At 39.1% G+C, this 23,932-nt stretch overlaps 2 long non-coding RNA genes across 4 annotated transcripts in view; both read left to right on the top strand.

The window, feature by feature from the left end:
• LOC127483538 (uncharacterized) overlaps positions 1–19,502 on the top strand; it is a 92,011-nt gene extending 72,509 nt beyond the window's left edge. For 2 of the 3 annotated variants that reach the window (XR_016219655.1, XR_016219654.1), the window contains one exon: positions 5,818–5,889. This is a non-coding gene — a long non-coding RNA (uncharacterized LOC127483538). Of the gene's footprint in view, positions 1–5,817; positions 5,890–16,421; positions 16,654–16,805; positions 16,925–17,996; positions 18,070–18,977; positions 19,142–19,215 lie in introns of those variants that run through there. The other variant, XR_016219656.1, reaches the window with a different exon arrangement.
• Positions 8,185–8,410, top strand: LOC149122534 (uncharacterized). Its single transcript, XR_016219311.1, has 2 exons — positions 8,185–8,319; positions 8,365–8,410. It is a non-coding gene; the product is annotated as an uncharacterized LOC149122534 (long non-coding RNA).
• Positions 19,503–23,932: the final 4,430 nt, after the last annotated feature.

Here is a 23,932-nt window from a genome sequence, read left to right as displayed (position 1 = left end):
TTTGGAATAATTTAAGAATTGGCATTAATTGTTATTTAAATGTTTGGTAGAATTCAGCAATTGATCCATCTGATTCTGGGCTTTTCTCCAATGGGATACTTCTAATTATGAATTTAATCCCACTACTTATTATTGGTGTGTTTAGGGATTTTATTTCTTTTTGAATCAATCTTGATATATGTCTGGGAATTTGCTTATATCTTCTGGTTTATAAAATTTATTGCCATATCATTGTTCATGTTAATCTTTAACAATTCTGTTTATTTCTATGTTGTCAATCATAATATATCTATTTTTATTTCTAATTTTATGTATTTGAATCTTCTCTCTTTTTTGCTTAATCTGGATAAGAGCCTGTCAATTTTGTTTACCTTTTCAAAGAACCAGCCCTTCATTTAATTGATTTTCCCCAGAAACATTTTTATTTAGATATACAAACTTCATGCATTTCATAAATACAACTTTAGGAATGTAGTAATTCTTCCCACCATACCCACTCTCCTGCCCTCACTCCTACCCTTCTTCCTCCTCCTTGTCCTTTTTCCATTCTTATTTTTTACTAAGATCTATTTTCAATTAACTTTATACACAGAAGATTAACTCTATACTAAGTAAAAAGTTCAACAGGCACTATGAAAATATAAAACTCTTCCTCAACAGTTTTTTGATTTCTTCTATGACCAACTGCTCATTCAACATGCTCATTATCAACAATATCAACAATATCAACAATAACCAACATGCTCAGTCTGGAGCATGTTGTTCAGTCCCCATCTGTTTGTATATGTTCTAGAGATTCTTGAGTTATTGATTTCCAGTTTCATTCCATTATGGTCAGAGAAGATGCATGGTCTGATTTCAATTTTTTGAATTTGTTGAGGCTTGATTAATGGCTTGGCCTGTGGCCAATCTTAGAGAAAGTTTCATGCACTATAGAGAAGAATGTGTATTCTGCTACTGTAGGATGAAAAGTTCTGTAGATATTCATTAGGTCCATTTGGTTTATAGTAGCACTTAACTGTTGTTTCCTTCTAATTTTCTGTCTGGTTGATCTGTCCATTGCTGAATGTGGGATACTGAAGTCCCCCATTACTATTATATTGGATCTATGTCTCCCTTTAGATCCATTAACATTTCTTTAAATAGGCAGGTGCTCTGTAATTAGGTGAATATACATTTATTGTAGTCACATCCCTTCTCATTGCATGGTACCCTCCTTTGTTTCTTTTAACAATTTTTGTGATAAAATCTATTTTGTCTGATACTAGGATTGCTACAGAGGCTCTTTTTTTTGGTTTCTGTTAGCATGGAATATCTTATTCCATCTGCTCACTTTCAGTTTGCATGTATGTTTGTTGGTGAGATATATTTCTTGTAGGCAACAAGTAGATGGGTTTTGTTTTTTAATCCATTCAGCCAGTCTGTGTTTTTTAACTGGAGAGTTGAGGTCATTTACATTCAAGGTAACTATTGATGAGTAATGACTTGGCCCTGCCATTTTTCCATAAATATTCCTATTATTTACTTTGGATTTCCTTTGTACTTTTACTGGAAGATTTTCTGCCTTCATTTTTTTTCATAGTGATGACTGTGATTCTGTGTTTCTGTGTGTAGTATACCCTTAAACATCTATTATAAGGTTGGACGAGTGATGAAAAGTTCTTTCAATTTCTGTTATGGAAGGTCTTTATTTCATCTTCATTCATAATTTAGAGCTTTGCATGGTACAATAACTGGGATGACAGTTTTTTTTTTCTCTTAAGACTTGCAATATATCTTGCCATTTTCTCCTAGTCTGTAGGATTTCTGATGAGAAGTCAATTGTGAGTCTAATTGGAGATCCTCTGAAAGTAATCTGGTGTTTCTCTCATGCACACTTTAGAATCTTTTCTATTTTTTACTATGGAGAGTTTGATTACAATGTGTTGTGGTGAGGATCTTTTCTGGTCATGTCTATTAGGAGTTCTGTGTGCTTCCTGTACTTGAGCATTGCTTTCTTTCTCCAAATTAAGGAAGTTTTCTGTAATTATTTCACTAAAAGAGTCTTCTAATCTATTCTCTCTTTCCATACCTCCAGAAACTCTTAAGACCCGTATGTTGCGTGGTTTGTTAGTATCCCATAGATTTCTTTTTTTAATTTTTAAATTTTTTTAAATTAATTGATTTTTTTGACAGGCAGAGCTAGACAGAGAGAGAGAGAGAGAGAGAGAGAGAGAGAGAGAAAGGTCTTCCTTTTTTCCATTGGTTCAACCCCCAAATGACCACTACAGCTGGCTGTGCTGGCGTGCCGTGCCATGCCAATCCGAAGCCACGAGCCAGGTGTTTCCTCCTGGTCTCCCATGCAGGTGCAGGACCCAAGCACTTGGGCCATCCTTTGCTGTCTTCCTGGACCACAGCAGAGAGCTGGACTGGAAGAGGAGCAACCAGGACAGAATCTGGCGCCCCAACCGGGACTAGAACCCGGTGTGCCGGCGCTGTAGGCGGAGGGTTAACCAAGTGAGCTGCGGTGCTGGCAATCCCATACATTTCTAACACTGTTTTTTTAGTGTTCTGGTTTCTTCTTCTTTTTTTTTTTTTTTTTTGTCCTGACTATAAAATTTCCAGAGATTTGTCTTCTAACTAGGATATTCTTTCTTCTGCCTCATCAATTCTGTTGAGAAGGCTTTCTACCACATTTTTTATTTGTTCTATTGAATTATTCATTTCTAATATTTCATTTTTATTTCTCCTTAAAATCTCAATTTTATGAGAAAAATTTTCTTTCATAGCATGTATGGATTTCTTTCTTTCTTTCTTTTTTTTTTTTGACATGCAGAGTGGACAGTGAGAGAGAGAGACAGAGAGAAAGGTCTTCCTTTTGCCGTTGGTTCACCCTCCAATGGCCGCCACAGCCGGCGCACTGCGGCCAAAGCAACATGCTGATCCGATGGCAGGAGCCAGGTGCTTATCCTGGTCTCCCATGGGGTGCAGGGCCCAAGCACTCGGGCCATCCTCCACTGCACTCCCTGGCCACAGCAGAGAGCTGGCCTGGAAGAGGAGCAACCAGGACAGAATCTGGTGCCCCGACCGGGACTAGAACTCGGTGTGCCAGCGCCGCAAGGTGGAGGATTAGCCTTGTGAGCCGCGGCACTGGCCCTGGATTTCTTGTTTGTGGATTTGCTTCTGATTACTTCTAAGTAATCCTATGATCAATTTTTTGAATTCAATTTCTGGCATTTCTTCAATCTCTTCATTTTTAAGTTCTAGTATTAAGTGTTATTGTGTTCCTTTGGGGGCATGATGTTGTCTTCTTTATTCTTGTTTCTTGAATTTCTGCATTTATTTTTAGGCATTTTTGGAGATACTTGTAGGTTTATTTTTATTTCCCCTTTGATGGATTTTATAGTTGGACTATTCCTCTGTGGATTAGTGGAGTGTCTACTCTTTTAGTGACTACCCAGGGGCGTGTGCTGGGTGTGGTCAGGGAGCTCTGTTCAGTGCTCCAGAGTGAGTGGTGTGTTCAAAGTGATTCCCAAGTAGGGCATGGTAAATCTCTCTCTCTTTTTTTTAATCAGATGGGAAGTTTGCTCAGCTCTGTTTGCATAATCTCATGTTTACCTCTTCTCGAAGAAGACCAATGTTTGGGCACTGGCCCCAGCAGGTACAATATTGCTGCCATAAGAACCACACAAAGGATCCATGCAGTCCTCTGTGTGAGCACAAATACTGCAGCAATGAACCTCACCAGGGAATCAGAGAGCCCCGAGCATATGGAGCCACCTACAATGACTAACAAAGAAACTCTGCCATACCCTGCATCCTCACAAACAACCACAGTTTTTTCATAGTCCTGGTACGCAAGGATCCTGTAGTCCTGAGCACCCAGCTCCATGTCAATTCTCCCAGCCAGACTCAGGCATCACCTCTTGGCTGGTTGTTGGGTGAGCAGCCATGAACTGGCGCAGCCGTTATGTATGTCTAAAATGGTGCCTGCTCCCTCTTGGCTAGTTATAGGACTAGCTGGGTGGTTGGGGAGAGAGACACATGCCCCTCACTTTTTTCCCCCTCTAGGTTGTCAGATATACTGTCTTCCACAGGGTTTCAAGCCAAACTCATTGCTAGGCTTTTCCTGCAGCTTTATTGTCAGTGGCTTGGGTTGCTGCAGTCTGGTCTCACCTCACTCTCCAAAGCTGGTGCTAAGGCTCTTGGCTGCTGGGGTCCTGAGTTGTATACATCCACATCATCCATGTAGATCCACAGTGTCGCTCTAGTTTGTGTGGAATTCCTTCTGCTGTTTTCTCCCTAACTCTTCCCTGAGATTACACTCTGTCCACATTTTTTTTAACTGTCTTCCCCTATACTAGAGTAGTAAGCTCCTTCCCTATTCTGCCATCTTGGTGCCTCTCCCCTTGATTGATTTCTATATATTGTTTATTTAGTCTCTATGTAATTTTTTTTTTGTATTCTGAGTTTTATTATATTCTTTACTTTCTATTGATTTAGCATTTTATTTTCTCTTGTTGTTTCTAGTTCTTTGAGTATAGTGATAAGTTATTTTTTGATCTTTCTGCATTTTTAGTGCAGGTATTAATTGCAATAAACTCCATAGTATTTTTGTATGTTGTGTTTCCATTTTCATTTGTTTCAAGAATTTTTAAAATTTCCTTTGTAATTCCTTCTTTGATCAATTGGTTATATGTACTTTCCATATATTTATGCAATTGTTAATGTTTTTCTTATGATTGATTTCTAGTTTCCTGCATATGGTCATAAAAATTTGTTGTTTAATGACTTACCATTTGATCTATCCTATAGAATGTTCCATGTACTAGTCATAAGAATTTGTATTCTGGATCTGACTGATGGTATGTTCTATAGATGTCTCTTAGGGCCAACTGAGATAGGGTGCAATTTAACTCTGCTTTTTTTGGTTGATTTTCTATCTGAGTGACTTATTTCTGAAAGTGAGTTATTAAAATTCCCTACTTTTATTGTTTTAGAATCTATCTCTAATCTATCTTCCTTTAGGTATTTGCTTTATGTATCTGAGTGTATAAATACACATACACCCTATATATTATATACTTATATTACACATTATATTTACGTGTATAAATATTTATTACATATTTTTGTTATTTCATCTTGCTGGACTGAGCCCTTTACCATTGTAATGTAATGACCTTTCTGGTTTCTTTTTACTGTTTTTGATTTAAGCATCTATTTTATCTGATATAAGTATGACCAGTCCTGCTTTCTTTTGAGTTCTATTTGTGGGGAATATCTTGTTCCATCTTTCATTTTCAGTTATGTGTGCCCTTAGAGTGAAGTGAATTTCTTGGAAGCAGCATATTGTTGTGTCTTGTTTGCCTATTCATTTGGTCCCTGTAAATCTTTTTTAAAACATTTTATTTATTTTATTTGAGAGGTAGAGTTATAGACAGTGAAAGGGAGAGACAGAGAGAAAGGTCTTCCTTCCATTGGTTCACTCCCCAAATGGCCACAACGGCCAGAACTTCACCAATCCAAAGCTACGAGCCAGGTGCTTCTTCCCAGTCTCCCATGTGGGACCAGGGGCCCAAGGACTTGGGCTATCTTCTGCTGCTCTCCCAGTCCATAGCAGAGAGCTGGATTGGAAGTGGAGCAAGAGGGACTAGAACTGGTGCCCATATGGGATGCCAGGAGTGCAGGCAGAGTATTAACCTACTGCACCACACCAATACTCCCCAAGCTCAGATTTATCCCAAATTGGTACATAGTGTGTTCTTCAGAATGAACTAAAGAATGTCTAAAAGAGAGTAATTTGTTTCTACAAGCTTCTTCTTTGGACTGTTGTAGGCCCACTTGCCTCATCCTGTGACCACCAACACCACAATGGTAGATCACAGCTGGAGCTCACCAAGACCAGTGTTGCCAAGACCCTGCTATGGTCTGTCTGCTGTTAATGCCACCCCTACCAGCAACTGGTAATGCTTGCTGAGTTATCATCTTGAGCCACAAAAAAAATGCACTGGTACTTGCTGCTGAAGCAGAACAGTTCTGTCTGCAGGCACTGGACCGGGAACAGGGACAATTAGGATTTCCTTCTGTCTGCAGGAAATTGGGAGAAGATTGATGGAATTGGTCTCCTGGCCACCTTACTTTGGAGGTTCCAAATACCTAGTCTGCAGGTACAGGTCCGGAGGCAGAGACTGGGGTCTTTTCTGACTGAATTTTATTACAGTGAGCCTGGTACTTCTAGTGAAAGGACTGAACTTAATTTTGTCTCTCTCTCCCAAGCTGGATGCATCTTTCTCCAATGTTGTGCTCCTTGGGACTGGGGGAGAGGTAACACATGCAATACTTTACTCCCTGCTGTCTTCAGTGTGACATATTTAATAAAGCATAACCAGGCACTACAGTCTCTCACGTGGTTTCCATAGATCTTGTGAAGGTAATTTTGTGAGTGAATAGCTGTTCAAACTAGTGTCTCAGTAGGGAAATGATCACTGAACTGTCTTACTCAGCTGCTATTTTGCCTCTACCTCCAGAGTCATACATTTCTGAGATTCATCCATGTTGTGTTGCACAGTGTCAGATTATTGCTTTTAATGCTGAATAAGGTTCCATTGCATAGCCCATACTATAATTTCTTTATTCATTAGTCTGTGAACATTTGAATAATTACGAATTTGGCTTTTATGATTAAAACTGCTATGAGTATTTGTGTATTAGTCTTTGAATTTTGTGTGTAATACTTTGGATTTTGATTTTGATGAAGTCAAATTTATCAATTTTTCTTTTTATAAATTGTGCTCCTAAGTTCCTAAGAAGTTTGTATAGCCCTAGATACAGGAAATATTCTTCTACTTAAAAAGTTTTATATTTTCCTTTTATGTCTATGTTCCATTTTATTTTTATGTAATCTGTGAAACTTAGGTCAATGTTTTTACCTATTTATATCCAATTACTCCAGTGTGATTTGTTGAAAATGCTATCCTTCCATGTTTACCCATTTCTGGATCCCCTATTATTATCATTCCATTCACTTATGTGTCCACACCTCTGCCTATAGCACACAAATTTGATTTTGGTAGCTATGAGTTGAATTTTGAAATTTGGTCCCCTTATTCTTACTAATTTAATCTTCTTTGTTAAAGCTATTTTGCTGTTCTAGTTCCATTTTCTACTATATACATTTTTGAATAGTCTTATCTATGTTTACAACAAATCTTACTAGAATTTTGATAGAAATTATGTTAAATTGGTATATGAATTTGTGTAAAATTGACAATTTTTGTGCTGTTTTCTAATTCATGAAAATAATAAATTTCTCCAGTTATTTGCATCTTTTTTGATGGGTTTCATCAGCATTTGTAATTTTTACCATATAAATCATATACTTTTTTTTAACTTTTTTTTTAAACTTTTATTTAATGCATACAAATTTCCAAAGTATGACTTATGGATTACAATGGCTTCCCCCCAATACCGTCCCTCCCACCCACAACCCTCCCCTTTCCCACTCCCTCTCCCCTTCCATTCACATCAAGATTCATTTTTGATTATCTTAATATACAGAAGATCAGCTTAGTATACATCAAGTATGGATTTCAACAGTTTGCTCCCACACAGAAACATAAAGTGAAAAATAATAGATGATTTTTTTTTAAATGACGATGAAATCAGAGCAGACCTATTGTCATGTTTAATCCCAGTGAGAGTCAAGTTGGGAATTGATAATTTTTTTTTTTTTTTACAGAGGATCAGTTTAGTATGCATTAAGTAAGGATTTCAACAGTTTGCACCCCCATAGAAACACAAAGTGAAATATATTGTTTGAGTACTCGTTATAGCATTAAATCTCAATACACAGCACATTAAGGACAGAGATCCTACATGAGGAGTAAGTGCACAGTGACTCCTGTTGTTGACTTTACCAATTGACACTCCTGTCTATGGCATCAGTAATCTCCCTTTGCTCCAGTCATGAGTTTCCAAGGCTATGGAAGCCCTCTGAGTTCTCCGACTCTTATCTTGTTTAGACAAGGTCATAGTCAAAGTGGAGGTTCTCTCCTCCCTTCAGAGAAAGGTACCTCCTTCTTTGATGACCTGTTCTTTCCACTGGGATCTCACTCGCAGAGATCTTTTGCCAGAGTGTCTTGGCTTTCCATGCCTGAAATAATACTTTTTTTTTTTTTTAAAGATTTTTTATTTATTTGAGAGGTAGAGTTACAGACAGTGAGAGGGAGAGACAGAAAGGTCTTTCTTCCATTGGTTCACTCCCCAGTAGGCCGCAATAGCTGGAACTGCGCCGACTGAAGCCAGGAGCCAGGTGCCTCTTCCCGGTCTCCCATGTGGGTATAGGAGCCCAAGAACTTGGGCCATCTTCCACTGCTTTCTCAGGTCACAGAAGAGAGCTGTATTGGAAGAGGAGCAGCTGAGACTAGAACCGGCGTCCAAAAGGGATGCCAGCGTCACAGGCGGAGGTTTAACCTACCGCACCACTGCACTGGCCTCTAAATCATGTACTTTTAAAGATTTACATCTAAGTGTTTGATTTTTCAGTCATAACTAATAATATGGTCTTTTTATTGTATTCTTATGTGTTCATTGCTATTATTTGGAAAATAGAATTACTTTTTGTATTTTTGAAACATACTTTGCAGCCTTGCTAAATTTGCTTGTTAACCCTAAGAATTTTCGCATTGATTTCTAGAAGTGTTCAGTTTGGATAAAGTGTACGATCTATACATAGAGAAAATCCCATTTCTTTTTTATAAAGATGAATTTATTCATTTATTTATTTGAGAGGCAGAGTTACAGAGAGAGTTAGAGACACAGAGAGAGGTTGTCCATCCGCTGGTTCATTCCCTAAATGGCCAAAATAGCCGGAGCCAGGCCAATCTGAAGCCAGGAGCCAGGAGCTTCTTCTGGGTCTCCCACATGGGTGGCAGCAGCCCAAGAACTTGGGCCATTCTCCACTGCCTTTCCCAGGCCATTATCAGGGAGCTGGATTGGAAGTGGAGCAGCTGGGACTTGAACCAGGTCCCATATGGGATGCCAGCATTGCCGGCAGCGGCTTAACCTGTTTAACCACAGTGCTGGCCCCTCAAATTATCTGTTTCATGTTAGCTGACTTATTAAAGTTTTTTTTTCTGATAAATTATCCATTTTATATAAGTAGTAAAATTTTTGTGTAAAGCTGTTCAAAATAGAATTTCAATGTTTTCAGGTTTTGTAGTTATATCCCCTTTCTCTTTCTAACACTGTTATATTGCATGTTAACTTTTTTTTTCCTCTTCAGTCTTGCTAGAGGTTTGTCAATTTTATCAATTTTTAAAAAAACAGCATTCTGTTTCTGTGTATTCCATGTTATCCTCATCATGTTTATAATTTCCTTAAAATCCTTTTGCATATCTGTAACAATGTTATTAAAGTTATTGTCTGCTAATTCTATTGCTTCTGCTTTTCTGTGTTTGTATTGAGTTATATTCCTCTTAGTTATGTGTTGTATTTTCTTATTGTTTGCATTTTAAACTAATTTTTATTAGGAATGAATGCTACGAATGCATCATTGAAAGTCTGTATTTGTAGCCTTCCTTTAGAAAGATTAGTTCTGCTTTGGCAGAGCGCTGTTCTTCCAGTCCAATCTGATCCTTTTGAAGCTTGTTTGTAAGCTCTTCTAGGGGGAGTCTAGAGTAAGTTTTTCTTAAAGGCTAATTTAATTCTTCTGAAGCATAATTCTTCAGGAGGCAAGTAAATTATCAGGTGGTCAGCAATGTCTGTTTTCTGGCTGACAGCAACTCAATCCCGTACTCATAGATTCCTGGAATTGTTTAATATTATGCTGAGTTAGCCTAATATTCGAGGAAACAATCCAGGTAAATCCTATGTAGGTTTCTGGAATAATTTCTCTCTGTACTCCCCCCTCACTTTCAGCTTTGTCAGCATCCTTGAATTCTGATCTCTGCTGAATTCAGTGAGATACTTCTGTTCCCTCCTACCTTTGCTCCCAACCCACCCCCCTCACCTGGGAAGTGCCAGAAAAATACATGGATCAGACAGCTTAACTCATTTCTCTCTCTGCTTTCAGAACTCACAGTCATGTGCTGTGTTGTTTTGTTGTTGCATATTTTTTATCCAGGACAAATTTTGTATCAGTTATTCAATCACATTCAGAAGCCGTAGTTCCTAAACATGTTCCAAACATGTTAAATTTAATCATCATAATTGACATTTTCTTCTTATAATTTCCTCTTAGCTTTCCAGAACTTCAATGCATTCTCTAATATATCTGCAAACCACTTAGAATATTTTGATATGCTATATAAATATCATTCCTTCTCTTCATACTACCATCACCACTCTTCCCTCTTAGTTAGTAGAACATATTTTTCTGAGGTTGTAGTTTTAATGGAAAGGGTGAAAAATTACATTATGCTCTTCTCATTTTGGGGGATAAAAATCGTGTGAATGGGGATCATTACAGTACCCAATGTTTTCCCAACACTGCCGTAGTTAACTGTTGTCTCTCTCGCTCTTCTCCCTGCTCCCTGCCATGTGGGTGTGTGGGTTTATTGAATAAAAAGGCTTTTAGATCATGTCTTGCTGGGCAAGTGAAAAATGACAGTCTTCCCAGATGTTTTAAATCTCCAAAACATTTCACTTGGGCTATGTCTCAGTGGGCATTTTAATACTATATCAATAAACGTAATCACGTAGTATGATCTTGGTATTCATCAAAAAGGGACTTGAGTTGTGATGTTATGAGTTGATCAGTATCTGGAGTGAGAAAGGTCTCTGTTTCATTGAGGCCTCTCAAAAGAATGTCCTCCTGTCTGTCAGGAATGCCCAGTCCTTTGGATTGAAGTGAATACCCCAAGCAGAGTTCAGTGTTGCAAGAACTGGTGCCAAGGGGACTATGTTTTTTTTTTTTTTTTTTTTCTAGCTCCCTCTTGCACACTTCTTTGAATTTTTTCCCTAAGGGTACTTAGAAAAGCTGGAACTGATGGAGTGATATAGTTTAAGTTGTATCTCATCATAGAAAGAGGCAAGCTGCTCACTAATGATTCTTCTGGTAAATCAGCTCAAGACGTCTTTGAGGAAGGCCTCAAGTCTTACTATTATAAAAAAAGTAAAAGGATGTGAAATATGAAAGACAATTTTTATTTATATTTTATTTTTTGAGGAAGGTGTTAAGACCCAAGGCTGGGAAACCAGCTGGATAATATCATAACAGTGTTGAGGTTAATCAGATCTTCTGGCGTGTCAAGTTTAAGTGTTCTCAGGATGATCAGGAAATACATGGAATCATGTGGCTCCTAATAATTTATAGGAATAAAATCATACAGAGATTGAGAATCTCAATGGGAACTATAGTGTCTTTTTAAATTTATAATAAAATAATATTGAGTTTGAAGTATTTCAACAAGGAATCAAATGCAGAATGTTTTAAGATAGCTCTTTTGTTTGATTTTTCTCAAATAAATAAATAAAGGCTGTTGTTGATTTCATCAAGACCAACTTTGCCTGTAGGACAATAACTAGCATGTGTTTTACCTCCATGAACATATGTTTGTAATTGCAACTATACAATTGCTCAGGAGGGGAAAGTTTTCAGGCCTATGAAATGAGATTAGTACCTCCATAGCAGAACTTAAGCCAATAAGATAGGTGGTATCTACAGCCTTCTAAAAGAAGCAGCTTGATGGACCAGCTAAGCATGATGGCCCCAGCTAAGCATGGGGCCCATAGACTTGTCATGTCTTGTTTCAAATGTTCTCAAAAAAGCATTATTAATGTGCTTTTCATGTCTAAGTTTATATATCACATATCACCAAATTCTTGTCATTGAGAAACTTATAGTTGAAAAAGACTTAAATAAATAAATAAATAAATAAATAAATATATTTTTGGTCATTATTCATTTCACCAAGCCAAAAGTATTGCAGAATTAGAAAGATCTAAACCTGATCTTGCTTCTGGAACTTAAAATGTGATTGTGGAAAAGTATTTTAATTTTAATGGGTGTCTATTCCCATCTTAGTTAGCAGCATCCAACCTTTCAGGTAAATGTTTTATGATTATCCTGCATGTGCCATTTCCCCTTGATTCTTACCTATTATTACCAAGTCCTGTTGACTCTGCTTTTAAATACATGCAGCCACTTCTCTTCCTTTCATAGTTGCTGCCCAAATCAAAGGCATTCACATTTCTTGCCTAGAAAATTAAAGAGCTGGGGCCGGTGTTGTGGCATAGCAGGTAAAGCTGCCACCTGTGATGCTGGAATCCCATATGGGTGCTTGTTTGTGTCCTGGTTGCTCTACTTCCAATCCAGCTCTCTGCTAACAGCCTGGGAAAAATAGCAGCAGATGGCCCAAGTGCTTTGGGCCCCTGCCACCCATGTAGGAGACCCAGAAGAAGCTCCTGGCTTTGGTCTGGCCTTTTTGACCAGCTGAGTGTACCAATGGATAGAAGAGCTCTCTGTCTGTCTCTCCCTCTGTCTCCTAACTCTTACTTTCAAATAAATAAATAAATCTTTAAAATAAATCCCCACTCCCACTAGCAGTGTAAAAGAGTCATTTAAAAAATGAAAAAGAGAGAATTAATTAGCCTTCAAATAATTTCCACGTTAATCCTCTTCCTTTATTCTTGCCTAATCTCTTCTTGTCTGAATAGCCAGATTGATCCTTTCAGTATGCATTAAATCGCATCACTTCCTTACCATAACCTCTCCATTTCCTTCCTATTGCATGGAGTACTATACAAACTCTTTACCATGACCTTCAGAATGCCATATGACCTTGAGCTGTTTACTTCTTCTACCTAATCTGCAATCACTTGTGATCCCTGGATCCTTCCACCTCCTACTCACTCTGCTACTCATATACTTGTCTAGTTCTTGCTGTTTTGCAAACAATTCATTTGCTAAGCTCATTTTTCCCTGAAAGAATGTCTCCTTACCTTAAGGCATTTTCACTGACAGAGATTTTATATAAGCTCCAGGAGAGTTTTTAAAAAGGCTAATGGAAAATGGAATTAAAGATAATTTATTTTGACACTGAAAAGTTTTGAAATCCATGCATAAATTCTTTTAAATAGGCATTTTCTATGAACTTTTTGAAGAATCCTCCTATCTCTATCTCAATGTTACTGCCCCAAAGAGGTTTTTACTACTGAATCTAAAATAGCTGCCTTTGTCTCTGCCCCCTTGCTTTGCTTTATTTTCTTCAGAGTATAATATTACCGTCTGAAATTGTATTATTTTCTAAACTGCTCTTTCTTCCTTAATAGCAGGTATATTCTATAAGGGTGGATTTTGTCTTATTATTATATTCCATACATACACAATGGATATATAATAAATGCTCATCAAATGAATAAATAATTTTTAAATGGAGATGATATGAGGAAGGCATAAGAAAATATATGCATATCCATAAATACTACAAAACTATACAGTAGTAAACTATTAGTTACTCATGTACATTTTATAGTTAAAATGGTTATAAAGTACACAAAATATTTGAATATCATATTGGTGTTTATGTGATCTGGGACTTAGGTTTTTTTTAACTTTTATTTAATAAATATAAATTTCCAAAGTACAGCTTTTGGATTACAGTGACTCACACCCCCCATAACCTCCCTCCAACCACAATCATCCTATCTCCCATTCCCTCTCCCATCCCATTCACATCAAGATTCATTTTCAATTCTCTTTATATACAGAAGATCAATTTAGTATATACTAAGTAAAGTTTTCAAAAGTTTGCACTCACACAGAAACACAAAGTGTAAAGTACTGTTTAAGTACTAGTTATACCGTTAATTCACATAGTACAACACATTAAGGACAGAGATCCTACATGAGGAGTAAGTGCACAGTGACTCCTGTTGTTGACTTAACAAATTGACACTCTTGTTTATGGCATCAGTAATCATCTGAGGTTCTTGTCATGAGTTGCCAAAGCTATGGAAGCCTTTTGAGTTCGCCAACTCTGATATTATTTAGACAAGGTCATAGTCAAAGTGGAAGTTCTCTTCTCCCTTCAGAGAAAGGTACCTCCTTCTTTAATGGCCCGTTCTTTCCACTGGGATCTCACTCACAGAGCTCTCCTTTTTAATTCCATTAGTTAGTATTAGCAGACACTATTCTTATTTATGTGGTCCCTTTGACTCTTAGTCCTATCATTATGATCAACTATGAACTGAAACTGATCACTTTGACTAGTGAGATGGCATTGGTACATGACACCTTGAGATTGAATTGGAATCCCCTGGCGTGTTTCTAACTCTACCATTAGGGACAAGTCCAATTGAGTATGTGCCGAACTGTATATCTCCTCCCTCTCTTATTCCCACTCTTATATTTAACAGGGATCACTTTTCAGTTAAACTTTAACACCTAAGAATAATTTTGTGTTAATTAAAGAGTTCAACCAATAGTATTAAGTAGAACAAAAAAAATCCTAAAAGGGATAAAGTATTAAGTTGTTCCTCAACAGTCAGGACAAGGACTGATCAAGTCATTGTTTCTCATAGTGTCCATTTCACTTCAACAGGTTTTCTTTTTGGTGTTCAGTTAGTTGTCACCGATCAGGGAGAACATATGATATTTGCAGGACTTAGGTTTTATATTTAATTATATTTTTTTTAAAAGAGTGTTAGGGAGTTTTACCCAGTTGAACAAATTGATTAATTATTCACATTTCACAATTAGTTGCTTTTTGCATTTTTAACCAATTCGGTGCTACCATAGTTAGAAAATCTTTCATACCGCTAGGAATTGGGCAGCACAGTGGAATATGTGTTACCATAATGCTGCGTACTTATACTGGCAGTATTTCCATTCTTTCCATAAGTTAAAAAGGGAATAATTTACTAGGCACGCATCTTGTGCTAATCAAAGATACACAAATTCTGCACAGCCCTCAGTCCCCTTTTGCAGATTCATATTGCACTTGATCATTGTACTGTGAAGAGTTAGAAGGGTTAATAGGCAGTTAGGAAAGACCCTGTGGGAATGAGGAACCAGGTGTTTGTATGCTGCAGCTTAGATGAAGGACATTGCCCTAAGAAAATTTTAATAGGGAACAAATGGGTCCCATGCCCACAGGTAGCTGTGAAAAAAATGAGGCTCTGACAATAGACTGGAGTATAACACAATACAGCTTGTTCCCAAATGGCACATTTCTCAAGTGGTCAGCAAGGTAATGTTTGTTAACTGGTCAGTAACTATGACTGCTAACCTAGAGATAGAAAAACACAAAGCAGATCCCTGACATATTAAAACTATGTAGAAGATAGCTGGCGCCACGGCTCACTAGGCTAATCCCCCGCCTGTGGCGCCGGCACCCCGGGTTCTAGTACTGGTTGGGGCGCTGGATTCTGTCCTGGTTGCTCCTCTTCCAGTCCAGCTCTCTGCTGTGGCCCCGGAAGGCAGTGGAGGATGGCCCAAGTGCTTGGGCCCTGCACCCGCATGGGAGACCAGGAGGAAGCACCTGGTTCCTGGCTTCGGATGGATGCAGCGCGCCTGCCATAGCAGCCATTTGGGGGGTGAACTAACGGAAGGAAGACCTTTCTCTCTGTCTCGCTCTCTCTCACTGTCTAACTCTGCCTGTCAAAAAAAAAAAAAAAAAAAAAACTATGTAGAAGAATTGATCAATTGGTGTGCAGTCCTCATATAAGCTCCAGACCCAGATCTTCATTGACTCTTCCCTTAGGTACCCCTCTTGGCAAGCAGGAGTCTCCATCTCCATGATGTCGGTGTGCTAGGACACCCCCAAACACACACCAGCAAACTGTCTCTTGAATGGGGACTCTGTGGTTTTCTAGTTGAGTGTTCACTCCATATTTTGAGGCTGGGCAGTTTTGTTCCCTCCCTTCCCAATCATCCCAATTTCTAAGAGAATTCTCGACTTTCCAGCTTATGTCTCCCATCTTCCTCACTCCTTTTATTCCTTTAATATTTGAGAAGATGCTATGATTCATGGATTTTCTACCTCTCTGTGATGCCTCTTAGAAGAGAATGCATTTGTATACAGTCCTACACATGAACAGAGGAGTTAGGGAAGAAGTGACAGGCTAGGCAAAGGAAATAACTAGAGAAGTTAAGTAGAGTCACCTAATAAGCAATGCAGGGAAAGAGAAAATGAGAGTAAAAGCTGAATGGACAAAGCAGAAATGGAGAATTTGGGCTAAGACTCCCAAATGAGAAATTCAGAAGGCATAGGGTTGAGTGCTGAGAAAACAGTCTATACGTGACCAGGATGTGGTAACCAGGATCTCAGAGGCTTTTGAAACAAGTGTCCAGTCCATGTCACCAATTGAGCCACTGAAGCCAGCAGAAGGGCTGTCTGGCATGAGGGAATCTATAAGGATGCAGGAGAAGATGACCTGGTATAGGAACAGGGGCTGCTTTTTGTCCCACTAACTTCTCTTTTCTCTGCTTTCCCTAGGAGGAAATGCATCCTGAAATAAACTGGTGCCTGATTTATGGAAGAAGGTGGAGCCAACTGGCATGAGGGATAGATAATGGTGGACATAGCAATGGGCATTCCAGATGCCCCTTCAGGGCAGGACATGTTCCCAGGTGCTGAAAGTGCAATCAGTAGCTAGGCCCTTGGGCTCAAGCACTTTGAGATTTTCTGAGCTGCTGATCATACTCTTCTGCAGATGGCCCCCATGCAAGTGAGTAATGCAGGGTCATTTTAACTCTAAGTAAGCCAGATGTGATGGGGACCTACAGCTCAAGGTCACCCAGTGAAATGGGCTAAGGCCGAGATCTATCATAATATAACTTCTCCCTTGGCTCAGTCCTATTTGCCTTCTCCTTTTCACAGGCGTTGATCACAAGGGAATGCCCTAGAAGCTTATTTATCTTCATCTCAGGTCTGCTGCTGGACAAACCAGTGTATGGCAATGCTGTCTAAGATGGGGAATTTTTGTGGTGTTCAAACTGGTAAAGAATAAACAAACCTGTGCATTTTCTTTTTATAGCAGATGCAGTATTCTGAGAAAGGGATTAACACCATTAAAAAGGGTGCCCAAGAAATATAATTCTTGTTGTGTTGGAAACCTTGGAAGTGTAAGAGGCTAAAATATAAAACAGACTGGGAATCAGTTTCAGGAGTCGAGGAATGAAATCCACAGGCTAATACAGGCTTGTCGTTGTAGAGAGAAGCATGCTTGTTATTTTTCAAAGGAGAGTTGGAAAGATGTGGTGTCAATCTGGATGTGAGGGTGAAGAGAAGCCAGCTGAGCAAACATTGATTCCCCGGGTGAGAGCAGGGGAGTCTGAGAGTGTCATGGATGGTAATGGATAAAATGGGAAAAGGCTTAATGAGGAGCTTAATATTCTCTGGTTTTGACATCTCTAATTTAAAATGTTGACAATATATTTCAGAGGAAAAGATGGGAGCCATCTTAATTGCCCAGCCATATAAAGGGATGGCATGATCAGTTGTGCAGGCTGTGATCAGCACAGGGCATCATGCCCAGTGGAAATGAAGGTTGGGCTCTAGACTGTATGGGTCTGCACCTGCCCAGAGGAAGGGAATTTTTCCTGATCGGCACAGAAATGTTGCAGGGGCTGGTAGTACACTGGCCAGAGCTTGAAACCAGTGAAAGATATGAGATGTTTTGATGAAATGCATGAATTTGGTTTAGATCAGAGTGGGGAGTTCATGAAGTGGAAGAGTTTCAAAAGTTAAATGTCTTTAGGATTGGGGATAGGTAAGTTACTTAAATCTTCTAAGTATCTTTTTTCCTTAATTGAGTGGCCGGACAATTTTCTTCTCTCCACTCCTTCACAGTCACCTATACCAAGATAGGATAACTGCATGAGATATTTGTCAAGGCAAAGAAAGGAGGTGGCTATGCTTAGTCTAATGATGTGCAGGAATTATGCTAAGAAGTGATTACATTTGGCAGTGGAAGTCCTTAACTTGCAGATATTTCTTTCTGAGACTGGACAAGGCAGATCACCTTTTTACTTCTTTCCATCTTTGCATGTGCATGACCTAATTATCCAGCATATCCAAGAAGGGAAGTCAGATGGAACACAGAAGGCAAAGTTGCCTTGAAGAGGAATAAGGGCGACTGCAGGTGAGCCAAAACATAAAAAGTACAGATTAATGGTGTAGCTTTAGAACCATTGTCCGAGGAGTCCAGGGAGGCTTGTGCCCTCTTATTAGCATTGCTGATTGATGACAGTGACAGTGATGGTTTGCACCTTATCTCAGGCAGACAGCAGATCTCTGCCATTGGAGCTGGTTACATAGCAGGAATATCTCTGTGACCAGTAGAGTATGAGAAACCCAGACTTGGCCTCCATTGCAGGTTCACTGGTTTTACATGTTCCTTGCACATGTCAGTGCCTCCTGCTTCCAGAAGGAAGGTCCTGGTAAGACCTTTCAAAGGGACAACAATTGAAGTATGGGCCTGGGTCCTATAGATCCCTTGCTATGAGTCACATCCTTGCTTGTAGCTGCTGCTATATGGTATCATTTTTCCTGATTAGGCCATAGATTTCCAAACATAGGTTGAGCATCCCTAATCAAAATATCTTTAATCTGATGCTCCAAAATTCAAAATTTTTTGAGCACCCACATGATACTAGAAGTAGAAAATTCCATACTTGATTTCATGAGAAGAGTCACAGTCAAGATGTAGGTACACTGAACGCACTGTATAAAATGACTTTTTGGCTATGTGTATAGGTGTATATGAAAAATAATTTTATGCTTTGACTTAGGTTCCCTCAATAACATATCTCGATGTATATGCAAAAATCCCCCAAACTAAAAAAAAATTTGAATTTCAAACACTTCTGGTATCAAGCATTTTGGGTAAGAGATACTGTATTTGTGTTGTCATTTTTAGTTCTGTGAGTCATTTGCTATCAGTAGTACACAACATAATTAAATTAGCACATATTAAAGATCTGCTTGATGTACCTTGTTCATAGTTATACTCACAAAATATAACCTTTTCTGCTCTTCTCTCACATCCAGTTTCAACTTATTTTCCTCATTGTGTTACTTTTTCTGAGAGATTCTAGTTCTTTTTGCTGGGAGACAGTGCTCTGTGCTGAAGCAATTGGATTCTTAACACCCACTTGGCTCTGGATCTCGGTCCAGTCCTGATTGTTGGCAGGCATCTAGGAAGTGAACAACAGGTGGGCACTCTCACTCTGTTTCTTTCTCTCTTTCTCTACCTGTAAAATTAATCTTGTTTTTTTTTTTTTTAAAGGTCACTAAAAAAAGAAGTAAAAGAAAATTTAGCTCCATGGATTATGACTCTGCACCAGCACAGAGTGGTGGATACCTGCTGACACACCTTTTTAGCTTCAGTGACACCGCTGCCACAGCTAGAACTCTTAAATGGCTGGTCCTAGTACTAGGGTGACAGCAAGAGGAACTCATACAACTTCAGAGGCAATGAAGGTAGCTGTCCGAGGCTATCCCATTCCTCCCTCCCTTCCTCTACTTATCTACCATGAGAATTATTGTTTTGGACTGGTTGGGATATAGACATAGTAAAACCATAATAATAAATAATATTTTAAATAATACATATCAAACACTGCATCTGATTGTGCACTCTCATTTCATTGTGATTTAATGTTCATGAAGGTAGGAATAGTAACTCTGATGGAACTGAGGAACATGAGGCATAAAGAAGAGAATGAGGTCTCACAGCTTGTAAGAGATGCCATCTTGGTGCCACCAAGATTTGAACCCAGGTCTATGGGTGACTCTAAGACACCTGCTCTGAGGTCACACAAATCCAAAAGGTGAAATAAGTGTGAGTTGGTGTTTGAATGTGGTGGAGGATATGAGGCTTTAAGGAGAATAAAGGGTCTAGAATGATTTCCAGGTTTCTAATTTTAGTGGTGTGTTGGAACATTAGTAGGACTTTACACAGAATTACTCTTACTCTGACTCCTAGAAATAGTTCCAGCCTTTAATTAGTGTCGAGATCATTTTTTAGGTTAAGAAAAAAAATTGAGTTGGATTACAGAAATTTTTTTAATCCTTCATTTGGTTTTTGCCTATAATAGACCAGCTAAATTGTGGATAAGAGACCTCCTATTAATTCAAAACTGTCTTGAACTCAAAGTAGTCAAACTATTAAACTAATGAATGAGCAGCCTTCCTTTTACCCTCATATTCATTCTCTTAGAGTCTTTTTCCCAGTGGTCACCAGGTATCATGTTATGGCTATGAAAGCTTTTAGGCAGTGGTTACAGAAAGTCGGAAAAGTAGGAAAGTCAAGCATTCTGGAGAAACCCAGCCCTATTAAGGAGAGAGAGGTCTGTTTCTGATTACTGATAATTATAGATAAGCTGGAGCCGACAGTCATTTTCTGACCACAAACTCAAATCAATCAATTAAAAACTGCATGTAGCTGCACCACGGCTAATCATTCCCAGGCACTTCAGGATGATCCATTAAGTCCTACCTCTACCGTGTCATAGTTGTTGTATTCCATCTGCGCCTCTGACAGTAGATCAAGTACACACCTCATTTTACACTCTCCAGCTAATCAAGAATGCTGTTCACAGTGTTAGCCTTCCATCCACTTACTGAAATCAGCAGCCTTGTACAAGAAGCATGGTGAGTGAATCATCATTTCCTTTTCTGGACTCTGGTATGCAAAACTAAGAAAAATAATTGCTAGCAAGGAGAAACAATCATTTCTGAAATCTCTGAAGCATTTTGCTCATTGTATTGCAGATTGGCAGTAGGGGGTGTTCCTCCCTGAGGTGGACAATTGTGACCCTGTAGGACATGGAAGCTGTATTGTAGACAGAGTATTAAAGTTGTTTAGGCCAAGTAGCCTCCAAAAGAGGAGGGACAATGTGATGTGACTTCAAAATAAGAAAAATGGAAGAAAGATTCTTGGTCACTCCAGATGCGTGGAATCCTCCAGGAAGTAGATTTCAATACAACTTAATGAAGTAAGCTTTTATTCAGAGGTTGCACACCGATGGCCCGTGGGCTAAAATCTGCAAACAGATGTGGCTTTTTGGTATCACAGTATGTTTAAAGCAAATTTTGAGTGAGTTGCTAACATTTAAGAATCAAGAAACTGTACAATTTAGATTTCTGGCCCTTTTTTAAAACTGAAAGATCCAGCAACAGTGAGTTCAAACTCCCCTGGCCTGCAGACTATTTCCTTTGGAAAAGAGATGTACTTTCCAGCTCAGCACATTCCTTACAACTTTCTTTGGACCTGCATCAGCATCCTTCCCTCATCTATGTTACTTCCTGGCTCTTGCAGCTTTTTTGAGTTTATGAGCCATGCTAAATACTGAACTACCTTATGAAGTAATGAGCATCTTGGTCTTTGATGAGTTCCTGTTGGGGGAACATTTGCTGGAGGTAAAATAGACTATAGATCCTTGGACCATAGCAACTGGGCTCTTTCCCTGGGCAAAATTCAGAGAGCCCTGCTTTTGCTGTCCTCCAGATGTTTCCTACACATGGAGAGCGTAGACTATGGAGTCAAAGGGAAAAATCTTTTCAAATACCATTCAGTCTAGAAATCCACTACTCACTCCAGCTACCCAAGGTTCCCCTATGATTGTCCTTCTGAAGATGAGCTGTGCTTTTGGTGTATGCACCCTTACGTAGGTAGAATGGGTATAGTGGGGCTGTTAGGTAGGAACAATGCATCCAGTCCTTAGATATGTGAGTTGTTGAGTCCACAGACACGCATGTGAGACCCATTGCGATTCAGGACAGGATTTAGGGTGGAAAAGGAGGTAGCCTGGGAGCTTCTGTACTCCTTTCAGGGATTATCCTGAGCTCACAATTTTAAATGCTATGACTGTAGGCCGGCAGTGTGGCTCAATAGGCTAGTCCTCCACCTTGTGGTGCCGGCACGCTGGGTTCTGGTCCCTATCGGGGTGCTGGATTCTGTCCCGGTTGCCCATCTTCCAGGCCAGCTCTCTGCTGTGGCCCGGGAGTGCAGTGGAGGATGGCCCAGGTGCTTGGGCCCTGCACCCCATGGGAGACCGGGAGAGGCACCTGCCTCCTGCCTTCGGATCAGTGTGGTGTGCCGGCCACGGTGGCCATTGGAGGGTGAACCAACAGCAAAGGAAGATCTTTCTCTCTCTCTCTCTCACTGTCCACTCTGCCTGTCAAAAAAAAAAAAATGCTATGACTGTAAAATTCTCCATGTTCCACTAATAGTATGAATAATAGACTTTTTAAAAAAATCATTTTATTTATTTGAAAGACAGAATAACAGAAGAAGTAGAGCGAGAGCGAGAGTGAGAGCGAGAGAGAGAGAGAATGAACTGGTTCATTCCCCAAATGACCATAATGGCCAGAGCTGAGCTGATCCTAAGCCAGGAGCTTCTTCTGGGTCTCACATGGTACAGGGGCCCAAGTACTTGGGCCATCTACCACTGTTTTCCCAGGCCATAGCAGAGAACTGATCAGAAGTGGAGCAGCCAGACTCGAACCAGCGCCCATAATGGTTCTGCAGGCTGGGGCTTTAACCTCCTGTGTAACTGCACCAGCTGCTGAATCATATACTTTGTAAAATTCTGGGTAGACTACATGTGGTCCCAAGATGGGTAGGTACACAAAACTGTAAAATATGGAATCTTTTTTTCAAGAAACAAAGAGATGCTCCAGGACACTTGATGTTAATTCTTCTCCTATTTGGCCAGTACTAAGTCTTAGGATGTGGTGTTGCCCAGGCAATATTGGAATATATACTATTTAAGCCCAGAGACTCTGGTATTCTAGTTTTTCTGGAAATGTTGCCAATTTTATTATGAATTTTCTCCATTTTCTCTGATTATGGATACTTAGGCTGTTCCTATTTTCATAGTTGTTCTATCTTCTAATGCTGAGTACCTTATTTTATGGTAAAGAACTTTACCTTTGGGACTAGAAGCAGAACTTTTTTTCTGAAGCAGCTTGGGTTTTACATGGCTTCCTTTGATTCTTGTCTTTAAGGAAAAAACATCCCTTGACTCTCAGTTGTTTTCCAGATGTATATAGAGTTCTCATCTAAAGGTCATCACAAAATGGCGATGTTACCATAGTGCATGCTTTTGGTGACCTTTGCATCATTCTCAAGTTAAAAGAAATTTGTCAATTGGGAGGACAGAGTTGATTAATTTTATTTAAATCACATTTAACTTCAAGCAAATTGATGGACTGAATGAATCGGCCAGCTATTAATTCAGCCAAATATGGTCAAGCTAGTTGGACTTGTAAACATAACCACAGGCAATTAAAGTCACACTGTTGCTTACAACTTCCAAAAATGAGAGCTATGCTCCCAAGCCTTCAGAAATGCCCCATTTCAACACTTTTCCTTTATCTCTGATCATTTGGCCATGCTTAAAATCACCACACCATCAAGTGGACTTGAATGCTTAGCCACAAATCACAGAGTTGTAGAAATGTTAATAGCAAGTGGACAGTCGTCACTATCCATAATTACAGTAATAGAAAACAGATACCTTAAAGTCATTTCTTTGATTTTCAACTTATACATGTCATCTAATTTGACCTTGGGAAGAAAATACCATTTTGCCTATGGTGGTATTGTCTTATTCATCTGTTGAAATGATTGAAACTTGTTATGAACACACAATTTACACTCGGATATCTACCACAAGCCACTCCTGTGAAGGACTTTTTTATTCACTCAAGATTTCAAAAAAGAATTATGATAATTTACTATTATTCTTGTTGTTCATTATCATTCCAAAAGATGATGTCCTTGGGAAATATGTTAGAAATCACTCCAAGGGTATTTCCATTATTTTGTAGAGGCAGGGAATTACTGTAAAATCTACAGATGGTTAGCTCTCCCATCTCCTTTATTGTACAGATTCTCAACTTGGGCTGCACAGAGTAAACCATCTGGGGCTTTTTTAAAAATGCTAATTTCTGGGTTTCCAGTCTAGAAAGTCTGATTTTATTGATCTGCATGTGTC

Source organism: Oryctolagus cuniculus, chromosome 13 (genome assembly GCF_051225735.1).
Source record: "Oryctolagus cuniculus isolate XC-2025 breed Fujian yellow rabbit chromosome 13, ASM5122573v1, whole genome shotgun sequence".
In the NCBI taxonomy this organism is placed as follows: Eukaryota; Metazoa; Chordata; class Mammalia; order Lagomorpha; family Leporidae; genus Oryctolagus; species Oryctolagus cuniculus.
This window is presented reverse-complemented; position numbering and strand designations above follow the sequence as displayed.